This window comes from Carassius auratus, chromosome 38 (genome assembly GCF_003368295.1).
Source record: "Carassius auratus strain Wakin chromosome 38, ASM336829v1, whole genome shotgun sequence".
In the NCBI taxonomy this organism is placed as follows: domain Eukaryota; kingdom Metazoa; phylum Chordata; class Actinopteri; order Cypriniformes; family Cyprinidae; genus Carassius; species Carassius auratus.
Window position 1 is genome coordinate 15,412,695 of NC_039280.1, and position 16,883 is coordinate 15,429,577.

General features: G+C 40.5%; 1 protein-coding gene across 6 annotated transcripts in view; it reads left to right on the top strand.

Moving 5' to 3' along the window:
• gbf1 (golgi brefeldin A resistant guanine nucleotide exchange factor 1) overlaps positions 1-16,883 on the top strand; it is an 83,539-nt gene that overhangs the window by 6,945 nt on the left and 59,711 nt on the right. The gene's annotated exons all lie outside the window — the stretch shown is intronic.

Below are 16,883 nucleotides of genomic sequence, written 5' to 3' on the forward strand. Positions count from 1 at the left end.
CATGCAGGATCAAACTAAACAGACTCATACAGCATTCGCAAAAGAGCTTCTTTCCTGCTACAGAAGAAAGCGTATTTAACCAGGTGTAAATTAAATTTCCTCTGAGGAAAGTGATGGCCTTTTCAAATCAGTCAATATTATCTTTCTCAGTGTCCTACTGTTGGGCTCTTAGGGCACCTCATAATGTTTGGGGTCCTATTGAAACTGTCAGTGTTTGTTCATTCAAGTTATACAAATGCCTCCTAATGAATAGGACAGCTAAGGTAAATGTTATGCTGTTTTTATGTAATTGTTCCTCTGTTCAAAAATAAATTAAAATTCTCTCTTAATATGATGCTCTTTAACTTAAAGAGGTATTGTAATCATTTTATAACAGATTTTGAATGACAATTCCTACTATTTTATTTATTTTACTGTTTACAGCTGATAGGTGACTTTTAAAGGCATAGTGAATGGCCAAATAAGTTGAGAACTTTTCCACAATTCCTCTTTTGTTTTTTACTATACATTTCTCACTAATGACCACAACAGTGACCCCTATGGTTTGTTTACAGAATAACAGTAGAATCCTAAGGGCTTATGAGTTCAAGGAACTTTAATGAGTGTGATGACTGACTAAAACAAGCCCTTTAAGACTGTCTTTTGGGTAAGAGGGGCACAAACTCTCTCGGCTAACATGACTTCCCTTTGGTAGCTGAAAGTCCTGTTAAGCACGCCAGCCTGATTCATCGTGGTGAATTTCAGTGTGTATTAATGGAGGGGTGTGAGCTGATGAGATGTGCAGCAGCTCTCTACTCTGTCTGCATGTCGTCATGCCTCTGTAATGGCCAGGGAGTCCTCCCTCCGGAGAATAGTGCTGCTCGGAGATGGACAGGAGCGGCTGTGTCTGGACACAGGGAGAAATCGGCCAGACTCCCCTTCTGAACCATAGCAAAGACCTTGTTAGTTCTCTTGTGCTGTTGAGAAAGTGTTGACTTTCATTCAGCTACTTCACAGTCCCGCATAGATGATGCTTGTTTTCCAAGCCTAGGCACAATACCGTTCAAATGTGTGGGGTCAGGAAGATTTCTTATGTTCACAAAGGCTGCATTTATTTGATAAAAATCAGAAATATCTTGAAAAATTATTACAATGTAAAATAACTGTTTTACATTTTAATGCATCTTAAAATGCATCTTTTCATTACTTCAGTGTCACATGATCCTTCAGAAATCACACACACACACACCCATATATATATATATATATATATATATATATATATATAAATATATATATAATATATATAATATATATAATATTATATTATATATATATATATATATATATATATATATATATATATATATATATATATATATATATAAATTAATATTGTTTTTATCAATGTTGTAAACTGTTGTGCTGGTTAATATTTTTGTGGAAACCGAGATTCTTGATGAATCGGAAGTTCAGCAGGGTTCATTTGAGCGTTTGTTTTTTGTAATGTTATAAATGTCTTTATTGTAACTTTTGATCAGTTTGCTGAAAACAAGTTATTAATAATAAAAATAAAATGAAACTCAGTGACCCCAAACTTCTGAATAGTATGCTTGGATGCACAATAAGGGGTCAAGTTATTTCTGGAAGTATTAAAAACATTAATTTGGTTTTCAGACTTTACCATACTGCTTTGTTTTACTATTTGTATCTTAATAATCGATTCAAAAGAGTAAGTGCTTAGTAAGTGTGCATAACATTTTTTTTTGAGAAAGACAAAGTAAGTTGAACTGGGGTCATATTATATTGCGAGTGTTTTGGCTCATTGTTCTGTGAATTAAATTTATATGTCTCTTAAATGGTGTTGGGTGGACTTTTGTAGCCCAGCTGTCTTCTTAATGAAAGCCTAGTAATTCCATCACATTGTGACCATTTTATCTTCGCCAACAACAAAAGATACCGCTGAAGGAAATGTGGATTAGCCCCAAAAGTTTACTAGCCACTTTCACTGGCTTGATAAAGGTTTCATTCTCCTTCCTCTGCACCAGCCGGTTGATTGGCAGGCACATGTGCCGTATGGCGGCAGAGTGCAGCTGGAAGTATATCATCTGCAGTTTAGGTTGGGTAAATATAGCAGAGAGGCTTGTCAGCCCGAGAGATAGATTGTTCTGGGAAAGGAAGTGTTGTCTCTCGTTCCACAGAAAAAGTGTTCTCTTCTTGAATAAGGCCATTTTTGTTCCCTGAGTTTAGGATGTCAGAAGCGTGTGTTCATGCTACCTCACATACACGTACAGTACACCTGGTTCAAGCAGTTAGTGGGGTTTTTGTAAAATGTACTAAACAAGACTTAAAAAGTTTTTTTTTCTTTTTAGATTTGCATATAGTCCCCCCCCCCCCACACACAAAAAAAGTGGATTTGCAACATTCAACAAAATTACTTACTTATTGGTTGAAGAGGCAGATTAAATGGAATTTGGCTTTGCATTTCATTTTGTTATAGATGCCACAGGTACCTTACTTTTTTTAAGGACGTACTGAAGTCATCGAGTTTTCGATCCGTCTCTTGTCTTGGAATCTCAGGCATGAAGGTGGTGACAGCAGTGATCTATTTCTTCGGGTGTTATTTGCACAAGACTTACGGAGAGAGCTACGCTTAGTTGCTGATAAGCAGGCCGTGGCTGATTCTGCAGGCTTCTGCATTTTCTGCCCTAATTTTGGGGAAAGTTATATTGAATGATTCTGGATGTTGTATAATGTGGGACATGCTGCTTAAAGAAGTGTAATTTCCACTCCCTCTTGTTGTTCTAAACCTGTTTGACTGACTTTATTCTGTAAAATAAAATACTATTTTTACAGTGTCTCAGCCAGGGTTTGTCTATACAGTGGAAGTCGGTGGGGTCCAATGTGTAAAGAAACTCATACAGGAAGTATTTCGCTCTTAAGGATAGCTGGAAGCATTAACATGTAAGTCCAAATATGTTTATATGTTCTCTAAGTTTTAATAAAAAACGGATAAAATTATGGTAGCCTTTTTTTGGACATAAACATGAACGACAATAGCCCTCTGTAGGCAGCAGAAGCCACTTGGATGTTCTTGTTAATCCTGAACCCCTCTGGAATTACAAGCAAGCATCTTGAGATGACAAACGAATGTCATTGTTTTTCTGTCATCTGCTTTTAGACTCTCCTTTTTTTTTAATATAAAAAAACACACTGGTGTTGGAGAAATGAGCTTTAGATCTCGCGTCTAGCTTGTTGGACAGCAGCTTGATGGATCTATTGGTTTTGTGAGGGAGATATTCTAGCTCTGATACATGGTCTATTTAACATCAAATTGAGAACTGGGATTCAGTCTGGCGTTCAGTGATTCTCTGGGATGTTTTTGATATCCCAGAGAATGAAGATGTCTCACCTGCTCATAGTATTCACTTTTTATACACAAGTCAGCCTGAGCCTTAGTCCTTTAAAGCTTTGGATCTTCCTCCAGCCCTCCCCCTCCCTTCACGTCAAAGGTCAGGTTTTTTGACAAGTCTGCAGAGGAAGCCCGACAAACTAAATCCTCTCATTTTTATTCATACAAATACAGGTTTAAGGATGCCACCCGGTAGATCCAATACCAGAGCTTTGTTTGATTGACAACTCTCTCACTTAGCCTGTACTCCTAGCCTTTCCTCTCGTTTGGTTTTCAGGTGCTAAAGAAATCCCTCTTCTAATAGTTCCGACCACACCATCCAATGATTGGATAGCGTCTGAATTTTGTTGTAAACATCACAGTGATACTTTGATCACTGGTTCTTTTCAGGCACTTTCTGCAATCGCTTCCTCTCCTGAAAAAAAGGGCTGTGGATGAACTCTTTGACTGCGTCTTCTTGATTAAGAAATTTGCCATGGTTTTGACAGGTCTTGAGTACAGTATTTGCAAATTCTTGTCTCCATACATATGTATATTTGAAACTATACTTGACATCTCAACCTGCACATGTTAAATCTTTTCTGCTTGAATGGTTGAGAGTGTTTCCTCTGTCTTAACACACGCATGTAAAGTGAACGATAGCTCAAGGTCAAGTGTGATCTGTCTCTGGCTCACAGCTGTGCCTATGTGCTGGCGTCCCAAGAAGGGTTTCTCCCGGGGCACGTGGGAATATCCTGCTTCTTTGAGGACCTATGGACACTGCCATTTGATATGTGCATGTATATAATACCTAGATGATCTGTTAGAATGTGCACAGAAAAGAGTCATAAGTCAGATCAGGCTGACACAAATGCAAATATGTTTACTTACCACGGCAAATGGAGCAAATAAATTCCCTATCCCCTTCAAGGGAATGGAGAGGAAAGAAAACATGAGGGTCTGCCACTCATGTCCTTGGTAACGTCATCTGAGATTGCAAACAAATAGAAAGTAGAGTGTGTGTTCTCAATATCAGTGTGATGAATGCTTCTACAGGGATGTGTCACTTAGATTTAAAATTACAGAATATTATAGACCGAAAGCACAGTAAGGACTCCCACGACAGATATTAAGAAATAAATTAATTGTTTTTATTTCTTTACAACGTTTTCTTTTTTTTTGAGTTGATTAAAGTGGTAATGTAGTCAGCCTCACTGAAGGATGGGTCCCGATGATAGGCAAGTTGACAAGTCGTATCATCGGTAATTGGTCACTGGAGCAGCCTTGAGATTTGCCTCATGCTGACATTGCACCATATTTTGATACATACGTAATATCCGAGTTATTATCGTTAACCTCTAATGCGAAGCTGAAGGTTTAAAGACAGGGTTACTGTCCCGATGTGAATGTCAAAGAGATGAAATGACCTAACCTGGTGAATAGTGAGAGGTTCACTGGAAGGAATTTACAACTGCTGTCCCCTGAGGAGAGCGGCCTCCTTCCATTACGCCCAATCTCCCGTCCTAGGTTTCCATCAAAAACAATTCTGGACTGTCCCTGGCTCCTCTTCTCCACATTGATCTCCTGTCCTAATGAGAGATAAGAAGAGAACACTTGCTAATGTTTTAACCTTGTAACTAATACCACACATGTCTGATTTCTTTGATGTGTTGACAAGCCTAAATAATTGTCCTGAGTAATTTTTTTTTTATGATTAATACTGTCACAATTAGCATGGTAACGCATGCTACACACAAACACACACACACACACACACACATACACACATATATATATATATAATATTCCGATTTAACACGGTAAAAATATTTAACACAATTAATGCTGGGGCCAAGCTGACAGGGAGCTTCAGAAGAGCAGCAGTGAACTGTGATCAGATGAGATGTTATCAGGCCTTATGTCAGTAAAAACAAATTTTTCTGTTCTGTCAGCCATTGTAATGTGCTCATAGCAATGGCTCTTCAATCATATGCACAAAATGCTGTGGCATGTGCTATATATAATTTCCATATTAAAGCGCAAATGAAGCTATGAGCATACAACATCATAGTTATGTTGTCAATTAAGCCATGAAGTGTCCGAAAGGGATTTTAAAGTCTTAAAGAGAGGGTTCATCCAAAAATGAATCTCCTAATTGATATTGTACAGAGAGTGTCAAAGGTCCATTTGAGAGATAGGTGGTGGTAATGAAAGTCTGCGATCATCTGTAAAGCAAGAAGAAGACGCATCCTCACGTGCAGTTTATTAAATTAACAGTTGGATGTTTTGGCATGATAAATAGGGGCTAGGACAAAAAATGGACCTTCCCAAAAAGACTCTTCCAGATTCACATATAATAAACGTCATATTTGATAAATTAAATATGTGAATTACTTCTGTAAAGGAATGCTGTGGGATCTTCTGGGCTCCTTTTTCAGGTTTGGCCCCAATATATTGCAGAAGAGACTAGTTTGAGATGCCTAACAAAAAAATATTTAATTAAGCTAAGATTGTAGAAACACATGGTGCTCAGAATAATAGTAATTTATGATAAGAAGGCAAAAAAATTAAAATATTTTAAATAATTTTGATCAATGATTTTTTTTTTTTTTTTTTACAACTAATTAATTTCGTCATATATTAATACTTTTTCCATTTGGCTAAAAACAAAACATTTGGATGTTTTTATGCATTTACAAATAATTGGCAGTGGGTGTAAATAGTTTTTCAATTTCGTTATTCTTTGAATGTAACGTTATTATATTTTCCCCCCATTTTGTTTGTTGCGTGCTCATTGTAGTAAATGTAGATTGCATAGCAAAGGTTTTAGTGTAAGTGCAGCATAATTTTTTTAATAATGAAATGCATTACTTGAAGTCGTGCAGATGCTTTTCCGAAGGTGTGTTGAAGTGTTACTTTAGCTCTGTAAATCCACAGTACATGCTTCATATGTAAGTCATCCGTCCCTGTGGTAAGTTTAACACCCACAGCATTGTATTGGTGTCACTCAGGGTGGCAGTGTGCTCATCATGGCCTCTGTCCCGCAGTAATAAAATGCTCCATAAGTCGTGATGATGGATGCTTGTCTGTTCTTTGCCAAGTAGCAACCCAGTGCTGGTTAGTAGCTGTAAATCTGGCCAGTTAACAGTGCTCTAACCGGGGCCTGACAGTCAGGGCTTAGGCCCAGTGTTAGGTGGGGATGCAACTGTTGTCCTGTTTCAGAGCCTCTCAACAGTGTGCTGAGTTCATGGGGGGGCCCATTGCACAACTATTAATCATAGTCTTTGCTATGAAAGGCTCACAGGGCGGGGGTACATGTGTATGGAGGAGGTGGAGGTGACGTTGGTGGGGTGTTATGTTGACAGGAACAGAGGACAAGATGGAGCACGAGAAGCCGACCGACTCCATGAAGCTTGTCTGCACCCCCCAACCTAAACGTCTGACCTTGCCAACTGTGCTTTAGAGAAGAAACTTTAAAAGGTGTGTGAGCTGCAAGGTTAAAACAATTATTGGGGCCAGAGAAGTGAAATTATATACTGCTCGGTTTGAGAAATCTTCCAAGTGTGTTACAGGTTAAAATAAAGTATTGTAAGGTTTTGTTGTCATATATAAATTATGGATGCACTGTAAGTTTGTACCTTAATGGTTAGGGGTGCACGATATATATCGGCCGATGATTAATGCGCATCTTAAATATCGGCCGATAATTAATGCACATCTCGTCAGTAAAGCCGATGGAATTTACCGCTGATTAGAGAACCAGCTTTACTGATGAGATGTGCATTAATTATCGGCCAATATTTATTGTGGACCCCTATTAATGGTTACATGCCAGTATTAGAGATTGATTGATTGATTTTTGCAATTTACCACAATCAGTGTTATACTCAATTAATTTTAAAAGCACCAATAATTTAATAACGCTGTTAAATGTGATTTTCAGCAAATATCAGTATCATTTTTTTCACACTGAGCTTTCATAATTGGTTCTCACAAAAAAAAAAAAAAATCAAATTTAAAATAATTATCAGCCTATTTCAGCTCAAAATTTTATATCAACCTATAGGCCGAAAATTCAGCTTTTCCATCACACATACATTTGGAGTCATTTTTATTTATTTATTTCCCTATCACTTTAAAAATGTTTAAAATGTTACCAACCCCAAACTTGAATCAAATTATTACAATGTGCTTCATCTTGTTTTAGTTAACAAAGACATTGTCCATCCTACAGAATTGTAGTGACTTGATTATTATTATTTTTTAAATGTATTATTTTAACAACAAGACCATTTTGGTTTGCCCGTTTGTCTAATTTCCTGCTTCAATGATAGATCCTGTGTCACCTAAACGTACTGTAGTTGTTCAACACGGCACCGAAGAAAAATTGATTTGTACTCGAGACTCTCAAAATAGTCAAGCTCCTTCTGTAGAGAGTGCAAATTGACTCAAGTTACACTGGCAGCTTTTGTTGTGAGGTCTGCAGTAATCCCTCATCAGCGCAGCAGACGATGATTAGCAAACAAGACTGCTTAATTACTTTCTGCCTTCTGAATTAATATTACTCTCATGTAAACAGACGCTCTGCTGATTTGAAAGCAGTGTTTGTGTGCAGCTTGAAATGTCCTTCAAACTGGCTTTGAGGCATGAGATGCTCATTTAAGGGAGTTTTCCACAGTGGGATAAAAGGCAACATATTTTGCTTAAAAATGCTTATATTAGAAAGATTAAGTTTTTTTTTGTTTGTTTTTTTTTTGTCATTACTGCAATGCACATTTTATTTTGGTAATTTGTATTGTTTTCACTGGAGGCTCATTGCTGAAATGCAGATGGTTATTACAAATTGGTGTTTAGTCTCTTGTACTTTTCTGGTTGTGAGATGTCAGTCGTAATTGGCAGAAGTATTGATTGTTTTTGTGTGGCTGTGTCAGATTGTTCTTTAATGTTCTGTTAAGCATAATATTATGATGTGGTAATTGGTCCAGGGCTCGGACACTTGTGTTAGACGCCTGCTCATTTTGTTACCGCAAAAGGAGAGGGCTCTGGACCCTCATAAAGCTACACTGGGAGCCGAGGACATTCATAAACTGAAGGGTATTATGGTGGGTTTTGGGGCATTTCAACACCTCTGCCTTCGTCCCACAGCCCTTTGTGTGGTGACATGTTGACGGGACAGTTGGCATTTCCTAGACTAACAAAATGACCAGGTATCTGCAGTTTCTGCAAGTGCCATGTGCTAGTTTTTGATGTGCAAATCATACTGTTGCTATGTTTAACCAACAAGAGGCTGGAATAAATTTAGCAAAGGCTGAGTGGCTCAATTGTCTTTTTTTATTTTTATCAGTCTCCTGCCAGCATGGTTTTACATCTGATCAATCATTTTGAAGAAAGCACGTTTGTTTTCCTGTCATACTAGAGAATGTGCACCAGACATGCTCTTGTATCCTCTAGAATTCCTGTAAACCAGTAAGGTGCCAAGGTAAGACTAAAAGAATTAGTCTTTTTTTTTTTTTTTTTTTTTTTAACTGACTAACAAATCTAAATGCAGATGGCTGCTACAAAAAATAAAAAATGTTCTAATTAACTAATATAGAAATCATTGTAGGTCTATTCTGAAGGATCATGTGATACTGAAGCCTGGAGTAATGATGCTGAAATTTCAGCTTTAGATCACAGGAATAAATTGCATTTTAAAATGCATTTAATTACAAAACCGTTTCTAAACTCTGTATAATATTTCACAACAATTTAGCATTTAAATGTTTAACCAACCCCACAATTTCGAATGGTACTGTATTTGAAGCACACTTACCTGTAGTAATAGATAAGAAAATCAGCAAGGATGCGGTCACATTATCAAGGAATTAAAAGGGGCTTCATATAGTTTGTTTTGATTTCCAAATAAACCATCCACCCTGGAGGATCTTTAGGAAATTGGGTAAAAATCTTATGAGCAGTTTGGTCACGTCCAGAGCACTTTATTGTCAATCTCTTTTTAGTAAGCTTCCACATGTGAATGCCTGAGGCTAGAAAAAGATGCAAGCTACTGTACATGCGGGAGGCATAACTGTAGTTATTATCACACTGAATCTCCCTAAATCTGGCTTATCTGTAGGCCTGGTTAAATTAATACAAAGCCTCTCTGATTCTGACAAAAGTGATTACCTTTTGATGGATGTAAGAAGTATATCAGGTATTGTGCTTTCTGGTTTCTTACATCTGGTCAGTTTAAAGCCAGCCGAAAATAGTAATGCTAAAAGAGGAAAGGTGTGTGATTAACAGTGTCCGATTTCATTGAGGAGTGTAATGTTAGAACAAGAGTAGAGGTTACACCGATTTTATTGACAATGGAGAGTCTTATGATGTTGAGAGGGTTTGCTTTTTGCAAGTCTGTCAGGCTGGAGAAATCAAAGCGCACAGCAGACCAGCAGTAGACTAAGCCCTGGTAGAGGGGGAATGGTCTGGGATGGGGGGTTTGCAGAAATAAGGGCCAATATTAGTATTTCAGAGGCAGTGCCTTGCTTGTGTGGCGTTCAGATCTTAAGCCTAGGGCGTCCCTGTGCGAATCCCAGACTGCCTTTATGGACTGAGCTAATAAACCTCTCCACACACACGTGCACACACACACCCTGAACACAGCTGCTTGTTATTTCATGCCCCATAAGGACCCTGTGACCACGAACATTCTAATACACATTTCTAATTAAATAGGCATCGGTGTGTGTGCATTCAAGTCCAACTGTCTTGTTTCACTCCTTGGTCTACACACACACATACACACGCTCACATACACAAAGATTGACAGGCTTATTCGCGAATAAAATTCAAACCACTCTTGCTTTGGCAATGCTAGGACAAACACTTCTTCACTGTCACCCATATAGCATGCACGTTAAAGTCATCATTTTATGGGCAGATGAGATTTCATAGCAATTGTTGACAGTGTTTTGAGTCGCTGTTGTTTTTGCACTTTATATAGGCCTTGTGTTGATTCCATACATTCTTAAAGCATTTTGCGCAGTTTATTTTATTCAATGCACTGTTGAGTGAATTCCTGTTTAATTCTTCCTCCTTTATTCAACAACATTCTTTTTTGAGGAATTTGTCATTGTATCATGAAGCCATAGCTGTATTTGGATAAAGATTAAAGTGCATTATCGTAATCATGTGAAACTGATCAAACACGCTTTGCCCACAGGCACACTGCAGCTAAATGTGGCTGTCAATCCTCTGAGTCAGTAATCCCATTCTGTAAAAGTACTGTATATTTTAGTTATTTACAGAAGTGAAAACCACATTCTTCACACAAATTCAGACCTGAAAAATCACATTAGGATTAAAACTGTGTAGAATGTACAGAACCAGTGTTGCCAAGTCTATGGTAGAATTCCTGTAGAAATGGCGATACTTTCATACTGTTGCCACTGGTTGTTGTTTTAAGTCCACAGGTTGAAGCAAACCCCCACCCTCCCGAACATTATTTTGGTGAAACCTTGAATTCGATTTTGATAACCAGTTTGCCGTGGAACACAGTTGGGATGGTTAGGGGCATGATTGGGCTGGTTTGTATTGCAGACCTGGCTACCCTGTACATTGTGGTCTAGAGCACTGGTTCTCAACCAGGAGACCAGGCCTCAGCAATTTTCAGAGGGGGCCAAAATATGACTTATAAGTCGTATTAAATTAGTCAGAATGGTAAGGTATTTCTTATTTTAAATTTGTAAAATTTTTCCAGAATAAAAATGTCCTGATATATTACTCGCCCCCATGTCTTCAAAGATGTTCGTGTCTTTCTTTCTCCAGACGCAAAGACCTAAAGGTTTTTTTTTTTTTTGAGGGAAACATTCCAGGACTTTTCTCCATATAGTGGGCTTCAATGGTACCCAATAGGTTGAAGGTCCAAATTGCAGTTTTAATGCACCTACAAATAATCCCAGCCAAGGAATAAGGGTATTGTCTAGTAAAATGATCGGTCATTTTCTAAAAAAAAAGGATCCACTTTATATTAAGTGGCCTTAACTACTATGTACTTTTTAATTAATAATTTAGTACAATGTACTTATTGTGTACATACATGTTTTTACATTGTACTTATATAATAAAAAAACGACATGTAATTACATCTGTATTTAATTTCTGTAATTACATTTATAATTACACTGTTGACCCATACTTTACACCTTAACCCACCCTTAAACTTACCCACACCTCCAACCCTCTCCCTAACCTTACCCCATCCCACCTCAATAGCAGCAAAAGTGTTTTACAATACAATATGAACACAATAAGTACATTGTACTTTTTCTTCGATGTAAGTACATAGTAGTTAAGGCCACCTAATATAAAGTGGGACCAAAAAAAAAAAAACCTTATATAATTTTTATCCACAAATTCATTGCTCTGTGTTGCGCATCGGCGACTTCACAATACGTAATCATGTTGGAAAGGTCATGCACAGTTAGCTTTTTGTGTGAGTACTTAAGTTCAAAAAGGTAGGGTATGGTTAAAAAACTAGATCTCCTTTTCTCCTCCAACCTCAAAATTGTCCAACATCGTTGGTTTACGTTTTTTTTTTTTTTTTTTTTTTTTTAAAGGGCTTTTGATTTTCTTTTCGAATTCAAATTCCTTTGTAAACACTGGGCCGGTACTTACACCTGTGTCACGCGTGACTTTTTCAATGTGACTGCTTAATGCATGAGGTCGAGCTAGTGCAAGATAAGCAATTCCTGGAATGTTTTCCTCAAAAAACTTAATTCCTTTTCCACTGAAGACCGAAAGACATTAACATCTTGGATGACGGGGTGAGTAAATTAATAGGACATTTTTCTGGAAGTAAACCAATCCTTTAAAATCCTGGATGTCTGAAGAAGCCCAATTTTAAAAGTTTGATATCTAGACCTAGGAAAGTTATGTAACTTAATAAAATCTCATAAATCCGTTAACAATTTTATAATGAATTTTTTATATATAAAAAAAAAAAAAAAAAAAATTACACGGGGATAAAAGTGGCCAAAAGGGGAAAGTGTCCAAAATAACAGGGAATCTGGTGTCCTCGTCGTGCTGCAGGGTTTGTGTGGGTCGGGCAGTGTTCATGGAGGAAGGGTCCAGGTAAGGGGTGGAGTCCGGCGGCCGCACGCGCTCCCCTCCTCGGTCCGGGGCGTGAGGGGCGGGGGCTTCCTCTAGCGGCCGCATCTCTCTCGTCGGCCGCAGCGCTGGTAGGGGATGGACGGCCCGGCATCCTGGCCCGTCGGCCGTGTAAACGGGTGCGGTTCTCCTCCGGATCGTGGGTCAGGCAGCTCACGTCTCTTGGGGCACGGGAGTCCCTCAACGCACCCTTCCTGGACCCACGAGGACACCAGTGTGCATGCACGGGGAAGAGACCGGTCTCCTGAGGAGAGACGCGTTGGGCTTTTAAACATCGGCGGTGATGAGGCTCCATTTCCTTCAGGTGTGCCCCATCACACGCCGCCAGCCCTGACTCGTCCAGCGCCCCTCCTCTCACACACCCACTCCAGTCGGGAGCCTGGTGAAGGGCGGCGATTTAGGACGGGGTGCCGGTGACAATCAGGGAGGAGGCAGCTGACTCGTCACAATATATATATATATATATATATATATATATATATATATATATATTAGGGGTGTAACGATACGCGTATTCGTATTGAACCGTTCGGTAAGAGGCTTTTGGTTCGGTATGCGGTACGGAGTTCGATGGTATCCATCGAACTCCGATACTTCATTGAGGCGGCGAAAGTCATTACAAAACCGGAGGGTGCCATCGGGTTTTGGGACCAGGACGATTGGGCTGGACCACAGGCTCCGGGAAGGTTCAATTACCCCCAACTTGAGCATGTGTTGAATCTCTTCCTCAATAGCAAGCCGGCAAGCCTCTGGGATCCGGTAGGGCCGCTGTCTAATGATTGCTCCTGCTGGTGTCTTGATGTCATGTTGGAGGGTACTGGTCCGCCCGGGAAGGTCGGAGAAGACATCGGAGAACTGACCGACCAGGTGCTGCAACTCGCTTTCTGTCCGCCAGACAGATCCGGGTTCATGTCCACTGTTGCTGGTTCCACAGCGGTGAGGGCAGCGGCTTGGTCCCGGGTTCCTATCCACCGCTTGAGCAGGTTAATATGATACAACTGTGTGGGGTTTCGTTTTCCAGGTTGGACTATCCAATACGTCACTGGTCCCATCTTTTTTATGACCGTGTAGGGCCCCTGCCAGATGGCCAGAAACGTATACGCTGCTGTGGGTACCAGCACCATCACGCGATCCCCTGTCTGGAACTCCCTCGGCTGGGCCGGCCGGTCATAATGTCGTTGTTGAGCCTGTTGTGCTTTGGTCATGTGGTCCCGGACTAATGGCATTATGCGATCGATCCTCTGCCGCATTTTGGTGACATGTTCAACGACGGAACGTTGGGGAGAAGGCTGCTGTTGCTCCCAAGCCTCCTTGGCGACATCCAGTAGCCCCCTTGGCTGTCGGCCGAACAGCAACTCAAATGGGGTGAAGCTGGTGGACACTTGGGGGACTTCTTGAACTCAGAAAAGGAAGTATGGTAGCATTAGATCCCAGTCGCGCTTGTCTTCTGCAGCCACCCATCGCAGCATTTGCTTGAGAGTCCTATTAAAGCGTTCGGTCAGTCCATCCGTCTGGGGGTGGTACACTGACGTTCTGAGTTGCTTCACCCGGAGTAACCGGCAGAGGTCGGCCATTAGCCGGGACATGATCGGGGTCTCCTGAACGGTCAATACGGCTGGGATGCCGGCTCGGCTGAAGAAGAGGAACAGCTTGTGTGCGATGTTCTTGGCCGTGGCTTTTCGAAGGGGAATGGCTTCCGGATACCTGGTGGCATAGTCGACAATTACCAGGATGTGTTCGTGTACCCGGGCTGACTTTGGCAACTGCCCCACCAGATCCATCCCGATGCGCTCGAAGGGCACTCCTATGATCGGCAGCGGGGTGGGGGGAGGTGGTTTTGGTGAAGTCTTCTGGCATATGGGGCAGGCCTGATAGAACTGCTTGACTTTGGCGTCCAGCCCTGGCCAATGGAACCGGTCCAAGCTCACGGCACTTCTGGAATCCAACAGGTCCTTGAAGGGGTGGCCGTTGATTTTCACCATGGCCTCTGGGGCCCCTACTGGTAGGTGCTGATGTAATATACAGCTTGCCAGCCAGGTCCGCGCGGGAGTCGAAGTGGGCCCCGTGGGCATCGGCTCATCCTGGGGACCAGGGCCTGTCGGCCTGCTCATGGGCTGAAGGAGGCCCTCTGGCACGCGTTGTCCCTGGACCACCCTCTGGGGAAACGGTGGCGCTCGCTCTCCCACTTCCCGGCTTCAGCTCAACCTCCTCCACCAGTTCTAGGGTCATCCTGGGGTTCCTCATAGCGACCGCCTGACGATGGACGCGGGGCAGGGCGCGCAGGAGGTGGTCAATCACCACGCGTTCCATCACTTGGGCGGCCGTGGGGTCTCCCTCCATCAACCAGTGTTGTGCCAACAGTTTGGCGGCCTGGGCGCGAGCCGGCACCCGGGGGTGTGTGTGTGTGTGTGTGTGTGTGTGTGTATATATATATATATATATATATATATATATATATATATATATATATATATATATATATATATATATATATATATATTAGTTATGCCAAATTCTAAAATATTTTTGTGTATAAACTGTGAGTGAATATTTAAAAACAAAAACCTTTTTTTTTTTATCCTTGTTTGGAAAGTCATGGAGAACAGGAGAAGCCATGGCACTTTTAAATGTTGGCAATGGGTGTCAAAAAGGTTGAGAACATGTACAAACAACATGGCGGTTTACTAAAAATTGCATCATGTTAATGTCTCGGGTTGCTAATGTGTCTTTCATCAAAAATAGCTAACATCCAAACAGGATACATTCTTGGAAACCAAGTTTCTTATTTACAGCCATGAGACACCAAAACATTGCTGTGGTTATCAACATGACAACCATCACGGGTTTCAGATCGAGTCCGGTATTCGTACACATAAAGTATTTAGGGCATGTTGGAGCTGGAAGGGGACAGTAAGAATAGGGTTTGTGGAAAGATATATAAAACGTATTTAGTATGTTTCAGTATTTATTTTGATTTTTTTTTTCAGCTACAGTATATGTTGTGCATAGGCCTATGGCTGGCTTGAAATCATTCTTTGTGCTGGTTGGTTCAGTTTACAGAAAGCATTTAAAAAAATACTTACAGAGAAAATGAATGGGAAAAATAATTCTATCCCGATTACAGAAATGCCGTTGAGCTTATTTTGATAAATACCACACATTTGTAGCCTTCAGTGCTGAAAATTTGAGCCTCTGGGTCTCCACTGTCAAGCTGTGGCCATCACTCATTCCTTGAACCATCATCTTACTCTCTTCGCCTAATAAAAATGACTGCGCTCTTCAATTGAACGGGAGCAGATGGATTTTTCCTTATGCTTTCAACTTCAGATTTTTTTAAAAGACATGAGTACTATCGTAAATCACATAACAGATGTATGGAATAATTCAGTGTCTGTGTTTGATGAGCCTGTGCGTTCCCAGCACTTCATTAATCACTGTCCAGTGATACCCATCACTCTCAATTACTCTTCATTGAAATGCTGTGACAAAGCTCAACCGTACGATTAAAGGCCTTATGCCTGCTGTCGGCAAAGAACAGAACGCTGGCAAAGTCAATAACATTCAAGTGGCCTGGCATTAAAAAAACGCTCCTATTTTAGGCCAGCAGCTGAGTTTAGAGCAGAGCTTGTCATAAAGGTGACACGGGTCAGAACTTTCTTGTCGCCGTCGGGGGAGAAACAGACGCTCTCAGATGATTAAACAACTGCCAGCCATTCGTTTGAGGGGGTGGCTGCATAAATATTCAATCGAAAGAGGTGACATGTGCGGCCATTCTTTTAAACCTGTTGACGAGCCCTTCTTAAATAGAATCAGATCAGCGCCGCCGATTACAAATTTTGACAAAAGCCGTCATGCTGACAGGGACAGGAGACTGTGGCTTGGGCACAGCCCCCACAGCTGACCGGGCGACATGCTAACAACCCAGGACAACAAGGAGGTGATGACTGCTCTGAAAGCAAAATAGACCTGCTGGTACCCTGGTGTGCCAACATCCCTCCCCACGTGCTCTTGGTTTTTTTTACTGCCTTGCATGGTGTTATCCAGGCTTTGCCATTTAGTCTTCCACTCATAGACAAAGACTTAACCGCATTTAAAGATCTGGACATAAGGCTGAGTGATGTAACTACAAATAAAGTAATACAGGATTAGAATATCAATGATTTTATGTGTATATATGAGGTAGTAGTAGTAGTAGTAGTAACAATAATAACAATATTATTTAAATTTCAAAATAAAAGCTGGTTAAATTTTTGAAAGTAAACAACCATAAGTATTAGTATTGTAATTGTTGTTAGTACATAAAATATAATGATAATTATTATTACACATTGAAATGATTAAATATTTTATAGTTCAATAATCCTATTTT